The 24,907-nt window shown below is 35.2% G+C and overlaps 1 protein-coding gene and 1 long non-coding RNA gene across 2 annotated transcripts in view; one reads left to right on the forward strand and one right to left on the reverse strand.

The window, feature by feature from the left end:
- Positions 1-24,907, reverse strand: part of LOC106090035 (serine-rich adhesin for platelets) — a 267,366-nt gene that overhangs the window by 182,432 nt on the left and 60,027 nt on the right. The window lies entirely within an intron of this gene.
- LOC106090037 (uncharacterized) lies at positions 22,918-23,488 on the forward strand. Its single transcript, XR_001221741.2, has 2 exons — positions 22,918-23,169; positions 23,243-23,488. It is a non-coding gene; the product is annotated as an uncharacterized LOC106090037 (long non-coding RNA).

The following is a 24,907-nucleotide window of genomic DNA, read 5'->3' on the forward strand; positions in this document are numbered from 1 at the left end:
GTTGCTGCTGGGCTTTCTTGTCACTCTGGCGTAAGGGGGCGGCTTCTTATCTTTTCAGCGATCTTCTCTCCCTACCGTAATGGCTGTGGCGTTCTTTTGGAAGTCACAGTTTTCCACGAAGACTCAGGACCGTTCAATGTTCCATAGCAGTTTTCTTACTTTAAAGATTACTGAGTGTAGTTGCGCTATAATATGAGAACCTTTGTAGCCGAATTTCTTATGCGCGTCCATCACTCTTACCTAATCTAGCGCTTTAATATACAAAATCATAAAAATCGACATTCGAATTCTTTTCCTGCGTTTTGGACAAATTAGCTTTGCCCCTTGAATTGAATTGAATTCGTTGTTTACATTTTTTTGCTATTTATGAAGCAAAGTGATATTGTTGTTGTATTTTATGAAAAGACGACATATGAAAGATTTTTTCTACCCTCCACCATAAGATGGGGGGTATACTAATTTCGTCATTCTGTTTGTAACTACTCGAAATATTCGTCTGAGACCCCATAAAGTATATATATTCTTGATCGTCGCGACATTTTATGTCGATCTAGCCATGTCCGTCCGTCTGTCCGTCCGTCCGTCCGTCTGTCTGTCGAAAGCACGCTAACTTCCGAAGGAGTAAAGCTAGCCGCTTGAAATTTTGCACAAATACTTCTTATTAGTGTAGGTCGGTTGGTATTGTAAATGGACCATATCGGTCCATGTTTTGATATAGCTGCCATATAAACCGATCTTGGATCTTGACTTCTTGAGCCTCTAGAGGGCGCAATTCTTATCCGATTGGAATGGAATTTCTCACGACGTGTTTTGTTTCGATACCCAACAACTGTGCCAAGTATGGTTCAAATCGGTTCATAACCTGATATAGCTGCCATATAAACCGATCTTGGGTCTTGACTTCTTGAGCCTCTAGAGGGCACAATTCTTATCCGATTTGAATGAGTTTTTGCACGAAGTATTTCGTCATGATATCCAACAACTGTGCCAAGTATGGTTGAAATCGGTCCATAACCTGATATAGCTGTCATATAAACAGATCTGGGGATTTGACTTCGTGAGCTTCTAGAGGGCGCAAATCCTATCCTATCAAATCCAATCGGTCTATAGCCCGATACAGATCTCACATAAATCGTTCTCTCTATTTTACTTCGTGAGCCCCAATGGGCGCAATTCTTATTCGAATTGGCTGAAATTTTACACAGGTCTCCAACATATAATTTAATTGTGGTCCGAACCGGACCATATCTTGATATCGTTTTAATAGCAGAGCAACTCTTTTCTTATATCCTTTTTTGCCTAAGAAGAGATGCCGGGAAAACAACTCGACAAATGCGATCCATGGTGGAGGGTATATAAGATTCGGCCCGGCCGAACTTAGCACGCTTTTACTTGTTTTTTATTAAATTTGATACAGTATAAAAGACAAAGGAACGAAACGATAGACGCTATCAAAAGGGGCAAATGCTGGTTTGGTAAGCGAGGAAGGCATCGTGAAACAAAACAAATTGATGCTTCTGCTGCTGCTAATAGTCTTTTCCCAGCCCCGCCAGCAAAGCTATACAGAACTATACTTTAAACCAGATGTTGTTGGCAACAACAAGAAAAATGCTGATGCATATCGATTGAAATTCATTAAGAAAATATGAAATGAGCTGAATTGAAATAAACTGAACTCAACTTAACAGAAAAAGAAACAAAAAGATGTGCATCTTTTCCTCTCGACACTGCCTTAGTTTCGTCCAGAGATTTTCTTTTGTTTTCTCTTAGGAAAATAATTAATAAAGAAAAGAAAAGAAAACCATCCCGTAGTTTATTAAATTTTTCGATTTTTCATTTTAATTTTAATGGCGTTTTTGTACTGTTACACATAAACTGCTCGAAAATTTCCTTAAAAGTTTGTTAATGAAGTCTCTCGATTGGTGTTGTGGGTAATGGTTTTCCGGCCCTCTTTTATGGATTTCTCTTTAGTCTGTCGTGGGGTATGCATAAATCTCGATTTTTCACTGTCACTATCCGATTCCAGCAACCTTGTGTTAGATAATAAACACAGAATATGATATCTCACTCATCATTTGTTTTATACGCCGAAAACTGATTGAAATTTATTTCTTAAGTTTTTCTTTTGTTAACAAGACAACATTTTAATGCACTTGGAAAAATATATGTTGCTTCCATTCAGTTGAAAAGCAGTTGCGGGCAAATAGACACACTATTGCAGATATTTGTGTACGTGCACAAGAACATAAGCCCATGGGCTTGTTGTGTTATGACAATTGTTGTTAAATACATTTTTAGATTTTATATGGTATGTATGCCATGAAGCCTTCCTCAATCTGGGAGATTTTTATAAATTTTAAACCCGCTTACTTCAATTTTCTCAAGTGTACCTACTCCCCAAAACATTTCCATGACAAATTACTGTAGAGAATCTGGTATAATGGCATAAAAGCAATGAATTTCCCAAAATATATCTACATTTTCCCATTTTCAAGTTCACAACATATCATACACTCAACCACCCATTCAATCATATGAAGAAAATAATGGCCATTAAAAAAAATTTAATTCCTTTTTTATATTATCAAGAAAAAGATAAAAATATAAATCCACATTGGATAAATGAAGAGGTTCTTTTGTATTATTTTTAAGAGCATTTGTCTTGTCTAGTATTATGTAAACGCGCCTAAAGTTCGGCCGTACTGATAGAAAAATATGTTACAAAATCAGACACCAGTGGTGTTGAAAATATTGGCAACGTGAGGGGATGACTTGGTGAACCTGTGTTGTAAATTTTATGTACCGCCCGCTATGATATCATCCCTAAGTTTAAATAACTCTTAAAATATTGTACATAGACCCCTGTGGGGACCACCGTAGCTCAGAGGTAAGCATCTTCCCTCTTTTACACTGAATGCCTGGGTACAAACCGAAGAGAACATCGGACAAATTTTTCATCGATGGTGAGGTATTTACCTTTGGTAATTAGCCTTATAAACTTCACTACTAAGAAGTGTCGCTCTTCGGCAAGCCGTTCAAAATCGGCAATAAAAGAGAACTTCCTTATTATTTGGCCTTAAATTGTAACGCACAGTACTCATTGATATGAGAGAAGTATCCCCACTATTCCTTAACAAATGTTCATTGACAAATTTGCAAAGTAAGGCGTTTGTGAACACACAATCATGGTATGAATCGAACACAGTTTTGATTCTCAGCAGAACAAAAAATGAACATTCCACTAAGAACATCCCACCACATGGGCAAACTTATCAATGAATGCAGTCCGATTAGTGTTTGTGCTCAATGATAAGAGTCCTCCTTTTTATAGCCGAGTCCGAACGGCGTACCGCAGTGCGACACATTACGGTGGGGAAAACCACCGCTGAAAAATTTTTTTCTTTGATGGTCTCGCCAGGATTTGAACCCATGCGTTCAGCGTAATAGGCGGACATGCTGACCTCCACACGTGTTCTGGTATAATTATTGTTTGTTCCAAAGAAATTCGTTTGCGTAAAATTACTAGCTCCACCTGAGTTGTAAGCTATTCCAACAGTTCTCATAATAAAATAGTTGTATTTGCATAAAATTAAATTTCTACTTCTTTTAGCGATTTTAACTGAATGTGGGTCAATGTCATGAACTAGCGTGTAATACGTAATAAACTCACTTTCTGAGTGTATAACCGTGTATGTACTATTTTCAGCATGAGTGTCTATGTGTGAAATACATTTCATTTTTGGATCTTTAGATGTGGTCGCTTATTATTTTTGGAATATTATATAAACACTTGTTGCAGGCTGTTTTTATTTGAGTGAACTATTTGACAACGTCCGATAATCAAACTGTCTCGCTGTCTGTTTGCCCTTTCATGTGTCCATCAATCTGACAAAGTGTATTTCTCATTCACTCTCTTGCTACGTCTGTCATGCTTAAGAAAAGCCACCATTAATCGACAGCATGAGAGTATTATTAAAAGTATGTCAACACTGTTGTTCTATGTTATACTTTAACCTTTAATGTTGTCTAATGGACTGTTACACCAGTACCATATAACACACAAGAGGTTGCATGAGTGAATGGGAATGAAGGTTTGACCAACATTTTAAAAGAGACAATAAAAAAAGAAACTTTAAATAAAAAAAGGCATAAACGCCATCGAAAAGATCCCCAGAAGGCTTTGCACAGTCCCATACTATGATACATGTCCAACTGTCAGTTACTGGCCTAAGTAAGACGTTACACTCCGTTAAAAACCCATTGGCAATAAGACAATGTAGGCTTCCACTACTCATAAATGGTAATTAATTTGAACTCTTTGAACCCGTTCATGTTGTCGCTCATTCATATCTCGATTTTGAAGTGGACACTAGTTTGGCCGTCAGTACTTATGTACATGCATATGAAGATTCTTTAGTGCCATTGGAGCAACTTACAGAAAAATACCAATTTATGAGGGTCTTATGCAAACCGTGGTGAAAATAAATGTCTTTTAAAATTATCCCTAAAACTTTTTTTCAATCTAGTATTTTTTTGAAAATTATGTTTTTATCATGAAATAAATTTTAATCGGTCGATTATGGTTGGCAACCCAACTTCTGTTGAGTTGCCAACGTGCATATTTGCTATAGGAATGTCCATTTCTGCATTAAATTGCAAACATTTTTACAATTTACTTAGTAGCTGAACGTTCAAAACACTGGCATCGAATGAAACTGACAAAAATGTTCAACTTTAAACTAATTTTTATTACATGATTTTATCTTTTGGCAACGCCAATAAAGTTGAGTTGCCATCCACAATCGACCCCTAAATCTTTCACCATTCCCGAATTACTGATATGGATTTTTTCCTCGATTACTTTTTAGTATTTAGAGCGCACAACAAGCCGATTACTGGCTTTGGTGTACGTCCAAAAGACATGGAGCCAATCAATATCTACAACCCCTTTTTAACTTTAACTAACCGATAGTTTCCACCATAGGATGGAAGTATATTAAATCCTCAATTTATATGTAATACCAGAACAAATTTGGAAAATATGGATATTTGACCGCCATATTATCTGATATTGAAACAAAAACCTTATTTTAAGGAAGAATTTTTATGTATTATCAGCATTGCCCGGTGTGCTTCCCCAAATCTTAAAGTGGTTAAAAAATATTAATTATTAAAAAAACGATTACAAGTATCAAGACTTTCAAAACCATGGTCCTTCTCGAACCCACAATATTCAGTTTGTTTATCATGTTTGTTATTTCATTTCACATACATATCTTAATTGTAAGAGGTCCTTCAACTTTCAACTTCAATAGTTCTACTCCACTCCAAAAGGCTATTGTCTTTAGTCCCAAATTGTCCTGGACGGCCTACACGTCACTTTGATGTGGGCGGCACCCAGACTCTTGGACCAAATCCACTCCCGCTTGTGGGAATATGGGGTCTTAAGAGATAGAAATACGCCAATAGAAAGAATAGAAGGTTTTTTAATAAAATATTGAAGAGGAAATTTGAGTTCAATTTAAATGATACTCAAAACAGAGCTGATGGCCATACAAACGGAAGTTTATTAATTAAATTTTGGCTAGAACAAAAGGAACTTTTATTAAATACTATACTTGTAATGTTTTACTTTGTCAGAATGAATGAAGAAGCTCCAGTGATGAAGTCTTTTGAAGGCGACCATAAATGGGAAGACCATAGAATAACCAAGTGGAGAAAGACATCTCGTAACTGGGTGTTAGAGATTGAAGAAGGAGCGCAGAAGATCGAGGCGCTTGGAAATCTATTCAACGTTTGGCTAGCGAAACAAATGTTCTATAATGGCCAACTACAGTAAAGTAAGTTTTATCATGAAGATGTTAATGCAAATTTGCCCAGGAACATTCCATTAAGGAACAGGGGAAAACTTCTCACATATCAATTAGTGCTGTTCGATTCAAGTTTTAACTCAATGAGAAGGGGTGTACTTTTTATAGCCGAGTCCGAACGTTGTGCCGCAGTGCGACACCTCTTGGGCAGATGGAATTTTATTTTTTCTATTTTTTTTTTTTTTAATTTATCAAGCGTTGGGATTTCTACACAAACTCTAACTTTATGTACCAAGTCTCAACATTTAATTATAAGACCCTAACATATATCCATATTCGATGATCGGTATATTACTTTGTAGCTATTTGCCACCTATCTCAGTCTACACAGTTCGGACCTCGTAGTATTGCTATTTCAATTGTAATAAAGTGGAATGCCACTCATTATTGTATGATTTCATAAAGTCAATGGGCTCTTGTGTAAAACCTTAAAAGAAGTTTTCAAGTTTCCAAAGGCTTGATTAGGAGGAGGCCACCTATTTAAATATTCATTCAATGATTGCTGTCAATTTGCTTGAAGTTCCCTTTTTCGAAACTCTTTCCAAGAACGTCATACTATCACTTACAACGCAATTACAAAATTATTTATTTATGATACTTCACTTCGACAAAAGGGTAGAGTGTTGACTGCAATGGTGATTTTTATAGGCATTTAATTAGCCTATATTTCTTCAACTCATAGTACAATATTTTGCTTTGGTGTGGAAAACTTATCACTTTTTCCATATTTGTTTACCACGCCATTTTGCACGTACTCGTACGCTTTGTTGAAATCATGTTTTTGATTTGCCTTTCACTACTTGCTCTTTGTTAGGTTAATGTATGCCTATATTTAATATTTATTAATAAATAATAGTGTGTTAATAGGTGATCAATTATTTGTGGAATTACTTTATTTGGCTTATTTACCGTGCCTTTAAAGTAGCTGGGACTAGTAACACCAATTAATTTGTGGAGTTTCATTGTTGTCTAGATTCAATTAAGTCATTTACTCGTATTGCATTATCGAAACATGCATGACATGGTCAGCAATGTGTGCGATATCATGTTTGAAATGAGTAGTGCATAATACGGAAGAGTATGGAGACATCAGTGAGAACATGGGCGCCTCATAATTGAAAGGATTTAAAAATATCAATTCGATATTCCGTTCGAGGAAATTGATATTAATATATTCGTATTCGTCGTGAACTTCTTCGTACGAATATCGAAATTGCAGCACTATCGGCCGATTTATGCTTGAAAACCATTGAAAATTTGGTTCAGCGTCTGGACTTCTGCAAGCGTGGCCGTGGTGGCCATGTAAAAACATCGAGTTCCATAAATAAAGGCAACGAACTATTTTCACAGAAATAAAGAATTTCATTGACATCCACAACTGTTTTTGTTTTATTTAAAAGCAAATAAAAAGCGTGCTAAGTTCGGAAGGGCCGAATCTTGGGAACCCACCACCATGGATTCTACTAAAAATGTATACAAAATAAATTTAGTTGAAGAACATAATTTTATTCTACATAGCAAACTTCAGTTCAAACCAGCAAAAATTAAAGCTTCTAGGAACCGAACAAGGATAATTGTGAGACTGTAAGTCGTAACAGAACTCCGCATTCAAAATTCGACCCAAAAAGGACAAAAATTGTGGCTTGTAAGGACTCAAGAAGTCAAATCGGCAGATCTGTTTATATGGGAGCTATAATAGGTTATAGACCCATTTGGACTTTACTTAGTACAGTTGTTGAAAGTTATAACAAAACACTAAATGCAAAATTTCAGCCAAATCGGACAAAAATTGCTGCTTGTAAGGGCTCACAGATTCCGACCGTATTTGGCACAGTTGTTGGAAGTGATAACAGAACACTATATGAAAAAGTTTAGCTAAAACGGACGGAAAAAGTTTAGCTAAAACATGTCAAATCTGAATATCGGTTTATATGGGAGCTATATCAAGTTATAGACCGATTTATATCAAGTTTAGACCGATTTTGGAAGAATTTACAGAACACTATCTGCGACATTTTAGCCTAATCGGATAAAAATTACGGCTTCCAGGGGCTCTAGAAGTTACATCGGGAGATCGGTTTATATGGGAGCTATATCTAAATCTGAACCGATATGGCCCATTTGCTATCCTTAATAACCTTCATCAACAAGTATTTGTGCAAAATTTCAAGCAGCTAGCTTAACGTGTTCGACCGCTAGATCGACTGAGAACGTCGAGACGATCAAGAATAGATCAATATTTAGAGGTGTTACGAACGGAATGACTACATTAGTATGCCCACATTCTATGGCGGTGGGTATAAAAACCCGACATTTCCCCTTTTTTAGGCAAACGTTTATTTGATCATACACTTTATTGTAAGGACAATCAAAGTCATATACCGTTTGCAACAAATGAGGTAAGAGCTCAGAAAATGCATATATGAGACGTGATTTCTATTGACTCCATGCACAAATGGCATATTTTCTATCCAATTTTTATAAAATTTTGGTCGAACTTTTTGCGCTCACAGACAGCGGTTTTTTACATAATTGGCCCATCCACAAAAATGCTGAGTCTTAAATGGGAAGTCTTTGCGAGTAGAATATGAATCAGATATTATTTTTTGAGACCAAGAGTAAGATAACGGCCCTACCCCAAAAATGCCTTCTAAGTGACAAGTAGACTATATGACTGAGTCTATATGATACTCAAAAGAAAACACTATGAGTAGAATACTAATCTGATATTAATTTTAAGGCGGTATGAAATTGCATCCCTAATCCCAAATAAAAATATGCCCCAAACAGGTATATGGAGAACAAAAAGAAAACGTTTGGGGCCCATTTTCGTATTTTTGGTGCGTTTTCCTATTAAAATGGGGGATAAAGAATATTCGCCATTTCACAATTTTTAGGCTCAAATGTATTTATTTTAATACAAAAACAACAATTTGGGATACTTCAAATATTTAAGCCATTTTTGACCATTTGTCATTCGGAATATCAATAGAGACGTACTTACTGCTTCCTACTGTCTACCGTTCTTGCAAGTTTGTCCGCCTTCCAATTCCTAGATATGTTTTCAACTGTTCATCCATCTCGTCAAGGAAACTTTAAGAACCAAATGGTTTTAATTTTCTCAAATAAATTTTCAGGACCTCAATCAAAACGATGTCATTTTAAAAGTTCACTGATTCTACTTTAAGAAATTAAACACGTATTTCAAACACCTTTCTATCTGCATGGATGGCAAATATATAACCTTTCAACTATTTGCACTTTTATTATGTAAAATGTACAGAATTTGTATTAAGCCATCTAGTTCGAAATCCTAGAAGCTCAATCGGATACCCATACACTACACTTCTTATCGAATATCGGCATTGGCAATATCAAGAACTTTTAGCTAAAGGTGAGCAAGTATATGCTTCAAGTATCCCATGAAATATCAATACAACTGTAGTATGTATCGTTCAAAATATTGACTACGCTCGGTCCCCATAACTTCTAACTTTCAATGTATAAGATGATTATATTCAAGTCCTTGAGACATTACGGCCCTTAATATCGACGAGACAATGTCACAGCATTATTATTATTTCACTTATGCTGTCAATGTCATTGTCATTGTGATGTGTGGTGTTTTTCATATTTTCACTTCTGGTTAAGTGCCTCTTGCGGCTCCCTATTTCGCATCATCACTCGCATAAACCCTCTCGCTTTTCGTTTTCATGCTACCTTTCAGCAAAGAATCTCTACCTCCGGTAACATTGTTAAGCCTATCCCTTCAACATCCGTTTGTCCTTCCGTTTGTATTGTATTTTTATTCTGTTTCCTGAATAGCTGCAAACGAACATGAAATTCTTCTTGGCTATGCTGTGTTGGATTTCATAACCATGCCGTCCCACTTTTGAAAATTTCGTATGCTATTCATGTCATGTTATCTCACAAGGACCCTGGTGCTTATATCAAAACACAAAAAAATCCACTTGAGTTTCTCCAATCTATGTACCCACCACCCTGTCAGCAATGCAATGGCCATTATTCTATAAATACATGCACACAACACTCTGATAATTGACAAAACGTATGAAAATGTTGAAGTTGGAAGCAGGATACACTACCATAAGGGAGGCCATTAATATCGAAACGAGGTTCCTTGTTCAATATGGCTTCTTGATTCAATTTGAACGAATTCTTAATGCATGCGTTTTTTTATAAATTCTCCTCTCAATCAGGGATCAGATGACATTTATTACATTAGCATTTGTGCATTGTTATTTCAAGTGATCGTTGATGGGAATCTTAGTACACTTTTGGATGGGACAGCATTTCGGGCTCCTTTTTTATTGCATATCACATTTTTCCGTTTTCCTTTGTTAGTTTTTATGATGTCAAGACGCATAAAAACGCAATTCAAGTTTAGGTAAAGAGTTTTTGTTTAATAAACGTTACACAACAACATAGTCAACCATGAAAATGGCTTAAAAGTAACCGAAAAGGAAAATTAGTTCCACCAGCTGTCTAATAGAAAATGGAATTTATAAATAAAAGATTTTTAGGGAGTATGGCTTATGGGCGGCCAAGGATATGAATTGAAAATCAGTTCTGTCAGAAATCTCACACCCAGTGAGTGTAACATACTTGTTACTCAAAATCATCAAAACGTTTTTCGAAACAATTTTTTTCAGCTTAAAAAAATAAGATGTAGCTGCTGTATATTAAATGTTTTTTTTAGCATTTCTCTTTGTTTCTTTAAACAACACAATCTGTTTTCTTAAAAATGTGTCCTTTCCATTTGGGGGGCAGTGGGCATACTTCTCTCATATTATAGAGTGCTGTCCGATTCAAGTTTTTTTTAGCTCTATGATAAGGGATCTTCCTTCCCATTCCGGCGTACCACTGAGTGATACATCTAAGGCGGACCTGCTAACCTCTAAGCTATGGGGGCCACTAACAACGTTTTAGATGATCTCACCGGCATGAAATCTTGGAATTATTAAAGAAATTTTGTATATGAGTTTTACCTCCAACTATAATAACATAGATTTTTTTGACAAACCTCAATATTACTTATGAGCCTCCGCTAATAATTTCATTTCGACAATGTATTGTACTTACCTAAAAAGAGAGAAGAAAACAAACGAAACTTATGTTAAATAAAACAAGTAAAAATGTGTTAAGTTCGGTTGGGCCGAATCTGGGAAACCCACCACCAGATTCTACTCAAAATTTCCTCAAATAAACTTAGTTTAAGGGGATACGTGTACTTTACGTACCAAATTTCTGCAAAATCAAGAAAAATTTTAAGTTTCTTGGGACCGTAGAGGACTATTCGGGAGGTCGGTTTAAATGGAAGCTATATCAGGTTATAGATCGATTTGTACGGAACTTGGCACGGTTGTTGGGAGTCATAACAAAACTCTCCGCAAAAAATTGCAACCGATTCAGATAAAAATTGCGCCTTCTAGAGGTTCAAGAATCATGAGTTCGGTTTATATGGCAGCTACATATATCCAAATCTGAACCAATATGGCCCTTTTGCAATTCCCAACGACCTTCATCATTGAGAAATGTAAGATGTATGAGCAAAATTTGAAGCCGATACCTTTATTGGTTCGAACGCTATCGTGATTTCGACAGATGGATAGACGGATAGACATGGCTGATTGACTTATAATGTCAAGACGACAAGAATATAAATATCCCTAAAATTAAGGTTAATTTTAGCACTCAGCAAATATTAACTTTTCTCTCGAAACAGCATTATTTTTTTTTTGTAAAAACTAAATGAAATTTAATACGTATAGGATGTATGTAATAGTTAAGGTACATAATATATTGGGTCCCTCTACAAAAGGCCTTCTGGCAGCTTTACTTTTGGATATGGGAATGGAAGGTCTTGGTCTATAAGAAACCCACTGCAAGTAGAAATGAGTTCAGAACACAGCTGTCGTATCTTGATCTAATCTAGTACTTTTATGAACACTTTTTACTACACTCAGAGAATTTGTGAGCTCAAACAGCAAAATGTTTGCTGAGACAACAGAAAATCTGCTGAAACTGGCACAACAGTAATTTTTGGCTAAAAAAACAAATGTTTTGTGCTGTTTGCAGATGATAAAAAGTTCAAACCAGCCTAAAAATTTCAAAATTCCTTAAAAAATTTGCGAATTGCATCATATATAGAGTATATGTTGTTCAAGTTGATAATTTTTTTAACGATTTCAAATAACAGCAGGCACAATATCTACTAAAATCATATTTATGCTGTTGAACAAAAAATGCAACCCTAAAACTACTAAAAGTGTATATTAAAATATAGGATATGGATTAGTTATTGTTTTAAAGCTCAAAAATATTATAAAAAGGTTTCCTTCAATAGATAAACAATGGTAATTTAAATTTAGCAGACAGTGTTTGCTGATATCAGTAAACTTATTTCTCTGGGTGTAACATATTTAACCGCTAGGAACACATTCATTTTTCTCGTCAGTTTTTCACTATTTTTTACACAATGTCAATTTTTGTCAAGTAGTAGTTCGTAATCTTTTTTAGAAAGCTTTTTTAAATGCAATCGTTCCCATTCATTCCTCCCCCCTTCAATAAAAATCAGATTCCGGCAGCAAAAAGAAAACATAGTATAATCCTTAGCGAAATAATCTTTACTCGACTTTCCCATACAGAGTTGGCAGTGCTGTCAACGCGTATAATTATTTAAACACTTACTTGCAGCTGTAAATAGGCATTCATTAATCAACGGTAATTGTCAAAACACACATACTCGTACATACATAAAGGCATAAAAGGACAAATAGGAAAAGCACACAACATAATGGGATTTGAAAATTCATGACAGTTGCCACCCATTGAAAAAAAACATTATACGCAAACATAAAAGCAGTCTCTTGCGTGCAACAATAGGCAATACCACCACGGCAGCTTGCTTGCTGCTGAGAGGCTCAAGTGTATGCATATTTTGTGCAAATAACATTATTTCATTAATTCAACTATTTTCGACATTATTTGCTGGACTATGATGGCCTCAGATTTCACCCCTCCTGCAATGTGCCAACTCTCTCTTCTCTCCGCCCTCTGGCGGAAAAACAATGGGAAAATCATGAGCACTAATAACGCATATTTAGGGATTGTTAGCCTCATCGTCTATGGTTTTGTTATTAACCCACAAATATTTTCTCGTTGCGGATGCAGTAATTTTTTTCTTTCTAACATTTTCCCTAATCAAATTCTATGCATTGGGTTTTTTTGTTTTGTTTTAGAAATAGTACTTTATAAGGCGGGCCAAACGAACGTCCAGGGTGGTGACGGCAGCCATGGTGAAGTCGACTTGTGCTTCATTTAACTTCATTTCCGCAATGCTCTCATTAGTACATCATGCGTTTAATAGTTTTTACGAGGTGGTACCTCTAAACTGCATTTGATTAGAGACGATTCTTTAGCTTTGGTTTGTATTGTGGTTAGCCAGCTAGTTGGTTCATTTAAATCATATGAATTCATTTGAACCCATTGGGAAAAAAGAACGAACGAATGAACGGACGGACATACAAAACAGAAAACATACTTGGAAAACCATCCAAAATCCAATTATTTGAATGAGCGTGCAGAAGTTAGAGGCTCATTTAAAATAAAATCAAGAACTACGGCAACCAGACTATTTTTCGGAGTCATAAAACATAAACTTCAGTCTAAACGAGGTGTAAGAAGAAAACGCTCTCGACATAATTAATACGCCGTGGAAGTGACCTATTTTCCCAGAGAAGTAATTGTGTGAGAAAAGAATTCAAATTTAATGGGATTTACGAAACTGCCAAAGGAAAAAAGCAACTGAAGAGATAAGGTAAGAGTGTTTCTACAACAAGAAAAGTAAAACTTTCTTCTGTAAATGAGACAAGTTCTTAAATTGCTGTTCAAATCGTTCATGCATTGCAGCACTGTACCTGTTTTCCGAACTCTTTTAAGTGTATTATTTTGACAACACTGAAAAAATTACGACCTATTTGGGTAACCTCAAACAGAGAATTTTGCAGGACAAGATTTTATGTTAAAAATCTAAAAATCTAAAAAAACTTCGTCCTAACCTAACCATAAGATTATTTATTTATTACCTTTTTTGTCCTACATCTAATAAATTACAATATAGGATTACCCAGCAAAAACTCTCATTAGCAAATAACCAGAAAGGTAAGCTCATTCAATAACTACTTACTTTTAGGAATCGTTTCTAATTACCTTTACATGGCGATGTCCTGGGAGGAAAGTCCTTCCGCACAAGCATACCAATAGTTAAAAAATAAGTACTTATGCCTAAGCATACAAGTTGTGAAAAATAATCTTATTTGAACAAAAATGTTCGCGCCACTTTTCCCACCACCACGTTCCCAAAGCTCAAGTTCTTTGAAGAAGACAAATGTTTTTGAAAAATTCGAATTACAAATGAAATTAAAACTTTACCTTCATCACAGCCGATCTACTCTACCCATTCATCCGATCGCTCTACGCATTCATCCACATTACTATTGTTTGAATAATACACTATTTTCTCCTTTCAATATTAGCTAACAACACAAAAGCAAACTTTATTTCTATTTCATCAAAGACGGTCATGCCTTCATGATTGACATATTATTTTTATAAACACGAACTTGCAAGACTAGGACTACCTTACACACTCCAGCGACACTGGAATCCGTGGGTATGCCTCTGGTGACATGTAAGCTAAATTTTCAGGACCAGGCCGAAGGGCAACGAATGATAGATGGTCACAAAGAGGGCACTGCGAGCATTCCAAAACTATGTGGCGTAATCTAGACTTGAAGAGGTCTACTGATTTGCTGTCATTGGCTAGAACAGACGTCTCAGTCATTGTGTCCGTCATGACAGGTCACTGCCTAATCGGAAAACATGCTGACACACTGAAGGTTGCCAGCAACAACTTTTGCAGAAGTTGTAGCGACATCGAGGAAGAAGAGACTATATAACACCTTCTGTGTATGTGTCCCACACTAGCAGTTAGAAAGAGTTCCATTTTAGTTTCTCATTTCTTTGAGAACCTGTCTGATTTAGCGGATGTAAATATTCGCAAGTTATTGGGCTTTTTAAAGCGATCTGGATGGTTCAACGGTAGGAACTAGAAGGCATCTTCCTTCTTCTGTTTCTGTAGTATCACAATGGACGAAAACGTCTAAGCGAGTCTGATAGCAGACTGTCACTTAAACTTAACCTTTATAGACACAATATTCTATATTTTGTTGCACAGAGCGTACATCAAAATATTTACAATACAAAGGTCTCGAGTTCGAATCTGGGACCAACAAAATTTAAATTTTTTATTTCTTTAAAATTACGCCCTAAGCATGCGTAACAATCAATGGATTTGTGGGGAGGTAGAACAAATTAAAAATATTTTTTCCTGCTAAGTGGTGTGTCTTTGCGGCAAGCCATTCGAAGTCGCCAATAAAATGGGGGTCCCTTATCATTGAGCTTAACCATGTAAGGGACAGCAATCACGGGTATAAGATAATTTTGCCCGCAGTTTCTTAATGGCATTTTTATACCCTCCACCATAAGATGGGGGGTATACTAATTTCGTCATTCTGTTTGTAACTACTCGAAATATTCGTCTGAGACCCCATAAAGTATATATATTCTTGATCGTCGTGACATTTTATGTCGATCTAGCCATGTCCGTCCGTCTGTCCGTCCGTCCGTCCGTCTGTCTGTCGAAAGCACGCTAACTTCCGAAGGAGTAAAGCTAGCCGCTTGAAATTTTGTACAAATACTTCTTATTAGTGTAGGTCGGTTGGTATTGTAAATGGGCCATATCGGTCCATGTTTTGATATAGCTGCCATATAAACCGATCTAGGGTCTTGACTTCTTGAGCCTCTAGAGGTCGCAATTATTATCCGATATGCCTGAAATTTTGTACGACGGATTCTCTCATGACCATCAACAAACGTGTTTATTATGTTCTGAATCGGTCTATAGCCCGATACAGATCCCATATAAATCGTTCTCTCTATTTTACTTCGTGAGCCCCAATGGGCGCAATTCTTATTCGAATTGGCTGAAATTTTACACAGGTCTCCAACATATAATTTAATTGTGGTCCGAACCGGACCATATCTTGATATCGTTTTAATAGCAGAGCAACTCTTTTCTTATATCCTTTTTAGCCTAAGAAGAGGTGGCGGGAAAACAACTCGACAAATGCGATCCATGGTGGAGGGTATATAAGATTCGGCCCGGCCGAACTTAGCACGCTTTTACTTGTTATCAATACCAAGGTTATAAAAATGATTTTTTTCTATTATTGCAAATAAGTGCTTATTCTTGAGCTTCATCGAATGTTTTATGTAATGACATTTGTACTACCGGTAACACAGATGGTATTCCTGTTGATAACTCGTTATAAAGGGTGATTTTTTTGAGGTTAGGATTTTCATGCATTAGTATTTGACAGATCACGTGGGATTTCAGACATGGTGTCAAAGAGAAAGATGCTCAGTATGCTTTGACATTTCATCATGAATAGACTTACTAACGAGCAACGCTTGCAAATCATTGAATTTTATTACCAAAATCAGTGTTCGGTTCGAAATGTGTTCAAATTTTGACAAATTTTGTTCAGCGATGAGGCTCATTTCTGGTTGAATGGCTACGTAAATAAGCAAAATTGCCGCATTTGGAGTGAAGAGCAACCAGAAGCCGTTCAAGAACTGCCCATGCATCCCGAAAAATGCACTGTTTGGTGTGGTTTGTACGCTGGTGGAATCATTGGACCGTATTTTTTCAAAGATGCTGTTGGACGGAACGTTACGGTGAATGAACACATTTCGAACCGAACACTGATTTTGGTAATAAAATTCAATGATTTGCAAGCGTTGCTCGTTAGTAAGTCTATTCATGATGAAATGTCAAAGCATACTGAGCATCTTTCTCTTTGACACCATGTCTGAAATCCCACGTGATCTGTCAAATACTAATGCATGAAAATCCTAACCTCAAAAAAATCACCCTTTATTTAAGCAGCTAGTAAATCTAAGTATAATGAGTTATCCATTATGTTACATCCCAAAAATAATGACATGTACCTACCAAGTATTTGCTGGGTACAACTATTGAAAACATATCAAACTTAATGTAGTAAAACTTTTACAAATAAAACCGAAAATTAAAAAATACACAAATATTAGAGAAAAAATGATTCAAGGATTTATTTGAGAGAAAGTATCCATGTTCTGAAAAAAATGAATAAGTTTATTTTTGAATGTAAGTACGCTGCGGATACCTTGTAATGCGTAAGGAAGAGTATTTCAAAGACTTATTGTACCGACGAAGAATTACCATTCCGACACAAGGCTTTGTCGTCTCTTCCCCTTTAAGATCTATTTAATTTGAATCGATCAAAAAGATATTTAGGTTCCTGTTTATAAATATTTTTGTGCAAAAATACTAATCATGTCATATCATGTCAATAGCGAGTCGAAACTCATATCATAAAGGTAATTTGAAAATTTGTATAAAACACATTGAGTTCTTCTCATACCATGTACATAATTGCTTTTAATTTGATTGTAACTTTGTCTTCTGATTTCTGTTTTGATTTTTTTAGACCATGAAGTGGCTTGTAGTAACTTGCAGTAACAATTTGTGTTCATCATTATTATAATGACAGCAAATAGTATTAACTTTCAGGGAAAACGCCACACTCAAAGTAATTTGTTATTCAAAAGAGCAAAAATGTTTGCTAAAACAACAGTTTTTGTCTGCTGAATATGGCAAAGTAGACATGATAGTGTGATATCATAATGAACGGTCATGTGTTCAGATTACTTTAAATTTTTTTCCGTCTGCGATCAGGCAATTTCTTTTTATATTCTTTTCAAAAATTGTAATCTTCTCTTTCATTTTGCTTCTTTTCAGTTTACTATCCATCTATCAACCCCATCATGAATTGACCAGCAGTCATTTTCAGCACACAAAAGACTTTTCAGCTGTCTGTCTATAGTTCTGAATTTGTAAATATTAAGCTGTAACAGCAAAACTACTGATGTAATAGCACCAAAAATTTACTTCAAAAGTCAACAGACAGGTTTGCTATCATTATCAGACATTTTTCTTATGTGTAGGAATTCTTGACTTAACCCGTTTCATCTGCTACACATAAGCCAATAAACGATTTGTAAATCGCTCCCACAATTCTAAAAAGAACCTGGAAAATCATATGCTGGAATTTTGCCAAATGGTGGGACCTTTTCCTGGCTGAAGTCTGGCCTGGACAATAGAAGTGCTTCTGTCTTCTTATGGATACAGTACACAGCCTATTAGCCTAATAAAAACAACTCATCGTCAGAAAACAAAATTTTACTAAATTTAGTAAAAAATCTAAAAGTCGTTAATATGATCTCTGAACCCACGAAAATGATTAACTTCCATTAATCTTATTAATAGCCCATGTTGGCCCCACATCTTTGGCTTTTGCTTGAAAACAAACCACATATTCACATACAAACAGAAAATCGGCAGACAAAAAAGGCAGGCGCGGATAGACATTCAAGACTTTACGCTACATGAGAAAATCCAAATATTTCCATTGTTTTTCTTTTTTTCGCATCCAAATCTTCTACACATTTGGCCAGTAATCAAAATATAAACAAATATAAATTGTATTAGAGGCCGTGGCTAAAATGGTAAATAGCGATAGAGATAAAAAAATATCTAGAAAATCGATGAAAAGTCAAAGATAGCAAGCCAAGAGAATACATACATTAGCAGACCAGGCCGGCAGACTTGAAAAAGCGAACAAAACACAGGGCAAACTGAAAAAGATGAACGAACGCATTCAAAATACAATTCACGATTTGAGACGCTACATAAAAATTTATTTCGTTGATTTTTTAAGCTGTAACGTTGCCTCATTCTCTTCCACTGCTTCTTATTCGTCTTCTTTTTAGGTTCTGTAGGAATTTTTATTTCTTTAGCCCTTCCTTATCTTGGCAAAGATGCGACATTTAGATGATTAGCGTAGATATGCCATGTATACAATTGGCGGTCGAGACATAAGGGTGGATAGATGGGCAGCAACACACATAAAAAATAAGTTTCACATTGATTTAAAGTGATTGGCATATAACCAACGCTTCTGAAGTTTTTCTTGATACTTATGCTTTTGAAAGTAGCAAAAATTTATCCTGCCTATGGCTCTTCAAAATAACATCTGAACAAATTTTACACATTTTTGTAAAACAGTATGTGCTAAATACTATAGAGAAATATGTGTCCTCCATAGTATGTACCAGGATTCACTAATAGAAGGTTAGGTCACTTGCGAAAACATAAAGTGGATAGGCCCCATGAATATCATAAAGAATGTCAAATCAGCCGATTGAAAATGTCATCAAATAGGAGAACATTTTGACATCCTCAATGCCAAGTACTGCCAAAAGTAAAAAAAAATTGTATATCGCCTGATAGCTTGGCTTAACCTTATTCAATGAATCCTGAGTATGTATAAAAGTCCGGTTTATATGGGAGCTATATCAGGTTATAGACTGATTTGGACCGAACTTGGAATGGTTGTTGGAAGTAGTCAAATCGGACAAAAATTGCGGCTTACAGGGGCTTAAGAAGCCAAACCGGGAGATCGATTTATATGGGAGCTAAATCTAAATCTGAACCTATATGACCCATTTGCACTCCCCAGCGACCTACATCATTATTAAGTACTGTTCAATATTTCAAGCGGCTAGATTTACGCGTTCGACCGCTTTCTTGATTTCGACAAACGGACGGACGGACATGGCTATATATACTTTATGGGAACTTAGACGAATATTTCAAGGTGTTACAAACGGAATGACTAGATTAGTATACCCCCATCCTATGGTGGTGGGTAAAAAAATATTGGATTATTGATGGTATTTGCTACAACGCAGAGGATAGCATGTCCGTCTATGACGCTGAAATTTCAACTATAACAAAGAATTACACACCATTCGAAAGGGTATACAGTTCTCCTTCATGTTCCAGAAAAAAATGGTCTTAGGACATATAACCCAGTTGTATTAGTTTCATGAACATACACTTTTTTGGTTTTTTAAACTTACATGATTTTGTATAATTTTTGTACAAATTTTTTCAGCAAAACTATAAGTTATATGACATTGAAACTTTAGACTTATCTGTTTCAGGCGTTGAACTAATTTTAAAAATTTTGCTTCAGTGGAAATCGTAATTTTTCATATCGTAAAATAATATATTTCTGATGACTTTTTATATTTTTTATTAGGAAAACATGGAGATATAGTGGACTATTCAAGAGAATCCAGCTTCTAATTTAGGGGATCCTCGACTATACGTATGTTTAAAAAAGTTTCGCCTGTTTTTGCCACATTTGAATTTTTCTAGCATTTTTTTTTAAATAAGTCGATGCCAAAAAACACCTATTTCGTGTAGTGGGCACACATTTCAAATAACTATTATTAAAATTTGAATAAGTGTATTAAGATTATATGCAGACCTATTTGCCTAATTTTTATTGATATATATGTAAACCCCCATCAAGTGGTTCTGTAAGCACTCTGCCCTTGAAAATACTAAACATTTGAAATAATTGAATTTTTTTCGAAAATAAAATAATAAGAAACAAATAATGTAGTGTTACGCTGTATGTAAGGGCATGGAGTCCTAGTTTAATTTTTACCAAATATTTTGGAATGTATATATATATAGGCATAATATATAAATCTGATTCGATTTCTTTAAAATTATAACATTTTTTGCTCATTTACCAACATCTGTGGTATATTCGGGATAATCGATTGTTAAATGTGGGACAATATAATTACAAGTAAAATACTTCCAATTCTATAATATCCGAATAATATCCAAATTTTAACCAATTTTTTTTAACTCAGTAAATTTCGGCTAAATCGGCTGTTTAATACTGATGTCGTATCCCTATGAAGGAATGTCCCAAGTAATATATATATCGGAGGTATATATATATATATATATATATATATATATATATATATATATATATATATATATATAGATATATATATATATGTATATATATATATTCTTCACACTATTCATTGATATTACAATAGCTTTTTTGATTTATATTTCGATTTTATTAAAATTCAACAGACGAAGGAAGGAAGATGAAATGAAGATTCTTGCTGAATATCAAAAAAATCTGTTCAGATTTGGAAATATATATATATATGTTTTGAGATATTGCTTTTTAATGCTATTACACCTACAAACAACAAACGATTGCTTCAAACTTGAAAATTTATTTTCCTTCATCTATAAGTCCGATTTGCCAAGTTTCATTAAGATCGGCCTGCACGTAGATTAAACGACACTTTAGAGGTCTAATTCCCCACGGTGGGCCGTTCGGACTCTTCTTCGAAAATACCTTCAACTTGAATCGGACAGCACTCATTGACATGTGAGAATATTGTCCCTGTTCCTTAGTGGAATATTCATGGTCAAATTTCCATTTGCTACATCGAGCAATACTTCTACGACAGATACTACCAGCGCTCTTTTAGGGATCAACAGAGTAGGTTTATTTTAAAGCGAACGACGCAGTCCTTGGTGTCTTAAAGAAAGAATTTCAGTGTCGTATGTTTATATAATCAGCTGTATAAGCTGCACGCCGTTATGGATGTTAACGCATACTAGTATACAAAGGAAATATTGGTCTCATTGGAGCTCAGGATATAGTGTCGATTTATATATGTGATATCGGTTCCATTGAGATTCGTTCATCATTGTATGACCCACATACCATGTATTAGATGATGGTTATTAATGCAATTGATATCAGATTGCAAATATTGATATAAGGTTGCAAAAGAGACAAACAGACAAAACTCCAAAAATTTTTTGAACACACACAGTAACTATAGTTAAGGAGGTATATTAAATTGGCCTTTCAATATTTTAACCACACAAGCCCAAAAATCGGAATCAAATTACTATAACTAATCGATTTGGTTTGATAATGGATTTAGCCAATATGGTATGGTACTACCGATTTGCCTTAGCTTTGCATTATGTCCCTTAACCAGTGCTATGTCGAAAATATGCTTCTATGCTTCAATGCACTTTGAGATGCTGTGTGGTAGATGTCCCGTCTATTCCCGCTTACTTTGGCTGTTAAACGGTCTATGAATCTCACTGGGGTATGTTGATCTTCGTTGTTAGCCTGTGCGGTGGTTTGCTGTCGTCTATGTAACACAACTGGGTGGACAGACACATAGACAAGAATTAATCTGGGAACACGCAGATCAACACAGATGTTATCCATAGGGAAGTCAACTGAAGCATGTTCGAAAATACACTCAACGACATTTGTTGCTCAAAATAACAGAAAAGTTAGTTCAAACAACAACGTCATCTGTTAAACTGCCCGGCCAGACCAACTCGACTCAGACCCAGATCCCTGTGGACCCACCCCACCTTAGTCGCAGAGTTCCTGAGTCTTGACACTCAACAGAATCAAGCAGACGAAAGATAGAACACAATAAACTGCTACAACAACAACAACAGGAATTGATTAGAATAATCTTTTCAAATTGTTTGCCAAATTTATAGGTTCAAGCTATAAACTTGCATAGCAAATAAGATCATGACATTTTAAATTGTAATTTTTATAAATGCTCTCGAGCAGGAATGGGCCAATTCATTGTCATTCACTGAATCATCAGTGTTGCCAAATACCCAACCCTAACTAACTCAACTAATTTTGTGTATAAATTTTACGATTATCAATTATAATTTTGAAATAGTGTTCAAATTTGACTTCAAATTTGTGTTATCTTTTAGAAAACAAGAATTAATAAACATAAACAAACATACATTCTTACGTAATAAATAAGAGAAACTTGTTATTAAAAGTCTACCTTATAAAATGTTCTACCTGTTGCATATGAAGGGACGAATAGCACAGCAACCTCAATATATTCCACAAAATATCATGCTGACATTTTTAAAACAAAACCTCACATTAATAGCACCTATCTTTCTAGTATCAAATAACTATGCAAACGGGGCCACCAAGACAAAAAATTGGGAGGAGAGGTGGAAAAAGCTGACCCAATATACCAGAAAAGTCACATCATATGTAGTCATACATAAAATGCCATCAAAGAGTTTTGATTCTTTCTGTAAGTGACAAGTGACCAATCAGGAGAGATGCCTGTCTTTCAAAACATGGCCTGTTGATAGTTGTCTTTCAACGCATTCACATAATTGCGTTAATACATGGCGAGAATAGAGGTAAGCGCAGCCATAACATCGTCCAAACGCGATGGTATCTCTTTATTCATCTATCCATCCATTCACTCAACAGAATTTCACACAAAATATATATTGCCGGAAAATCACGTTTACAAATAGTCGTTTAGTTACCAAACGGGTACCATTGGAGTCGTGCCTATTGCAAAATCGAACAAACTGCTTAAAAAACTAGTTCTTATTAACTGAGAGTCAGCCTCAGACTATATAAAGACGAGCCTTCTGTCTGTGTTTACTTATAAACTTTTATTGGAATTTTAATTAAATTTTCAATAAAAATTTGCGATTAGTTACTGTCAAATGCGAAAAGTCTAGAGTCTCAAACATTAATACAGAGCGCTGCCAAAGAAGCCAGAAGCAAAGCGTAAAACTCCATTCACAACAACTCTATCTAAATTTGTGTCCTGACAAACGCCTCGCTAGCCTATTGCTAGTGTCATGTCTGGTAAGAAGCAGTAATAAAACGAAAAATCAGCAGGCATACACCATAGAATCGTATGGAGATGGTATAAACATGCTCCATAAAACGATTTAGAGAACTAAAGATATGATTTCCAATCGAATTAAAAGGTTTTATTTAATATATATAGGGAAACACAACGTATAAAAAAATAATCGTATATATCACACAATAAAGTATCCAACAAGACTGTAAGTGTCAATCAAACCCTTGGAAGAAATTTAATTGAATTTTTTAAGAGCTATAGGAAAGTTTTTCAAAAAAAAAACATATAAAATTCGAAACATGTATGAAATATTTATTTGACTTGATACTACTGTCCATATAATTTAATTTTTGAAAATTATTTCACGCAAATGTTGACCGCGACTGAGAATCAAATGGTCCATCCGTCCAATCCTATTTTAGCACACTCTTCCCTACATTTCGGCCGGTATCTCACGAATAAATGCTTTAAAGTTGTCTTCCAATTCGTCAATTGAAGCGAGCTTGTCTGTATAGACAGGAGCTTTAACACAGCCCCACAAAAAATAGTCTAAAGGCGTTTAATCGCATGATCTAGGCGGCTAATTTAAAACTTCACATTTATTTTAATTCAGACTTCATTTATAAATAAAATATCAGGCCAAGATCAAAATATTGGCTGGCAAAAGTATTTTGACATTTTATTTTATTATAAGAAAACACAGTGTAGAAACTATTTTATTATCAAATTAGTCGAAAATATAGCTTAGGAGACTAGGCGTGACTTTTGACGATCGTTTGGAAGCAAGTTTAACAACGATGTATTAAAATCAATTGGAATAATGTAACGCAATGTTTCAATTTCCGCCATTTTACCTTCGTAAGCCCTTGTCAATAAAGTACAGCTGTCGTATAGACGAAGACCTTCATTTTACGTCATAAATCAGGGTCTTCGTAAGGTTCAAAGTTTAACATTATTTTAATTGGGTAACTAAAAAGTAAGCTGTGAATATATACGCATTGTGGTTCTAATATTTCTCTCAATTAATTTAATCCAAATTACTTCTTATCGTCTATTTAGATTTCAAAAAATTTTAACCACAATTATCAAGTAATCCTCTTCGAATCACTCAATAAGAAACCTAATCAAATAGCTTTGTGAATGTGTTTGCCTATGCTTGGAAAGAATTTCGTCCAAAAGAATTTGCACCATTGACTTTTGCAGATAACTCCCATTGGTACGAAACGCAGAGATTGCCAAGAGCACAGACATACGGCAAAATGAAACGAATAAAA

The sequence above is a fragment of the Stomoxys calcitrans genome, chromosome 2 (genome assembly GCF_963082655.1).
Source record: "Stomoxys calcitrans chromosome 2, idStoCalc2.1, whole genome shotgun sequence".
In the NCBI taxonomy this organism is placed as follows: domain Eukaryota; kingdom Metazoa; phylum Arthropoda; class Insecta; order Diptera; family Muscidae; genus Stomoxys; species Stomoxys calcitrans.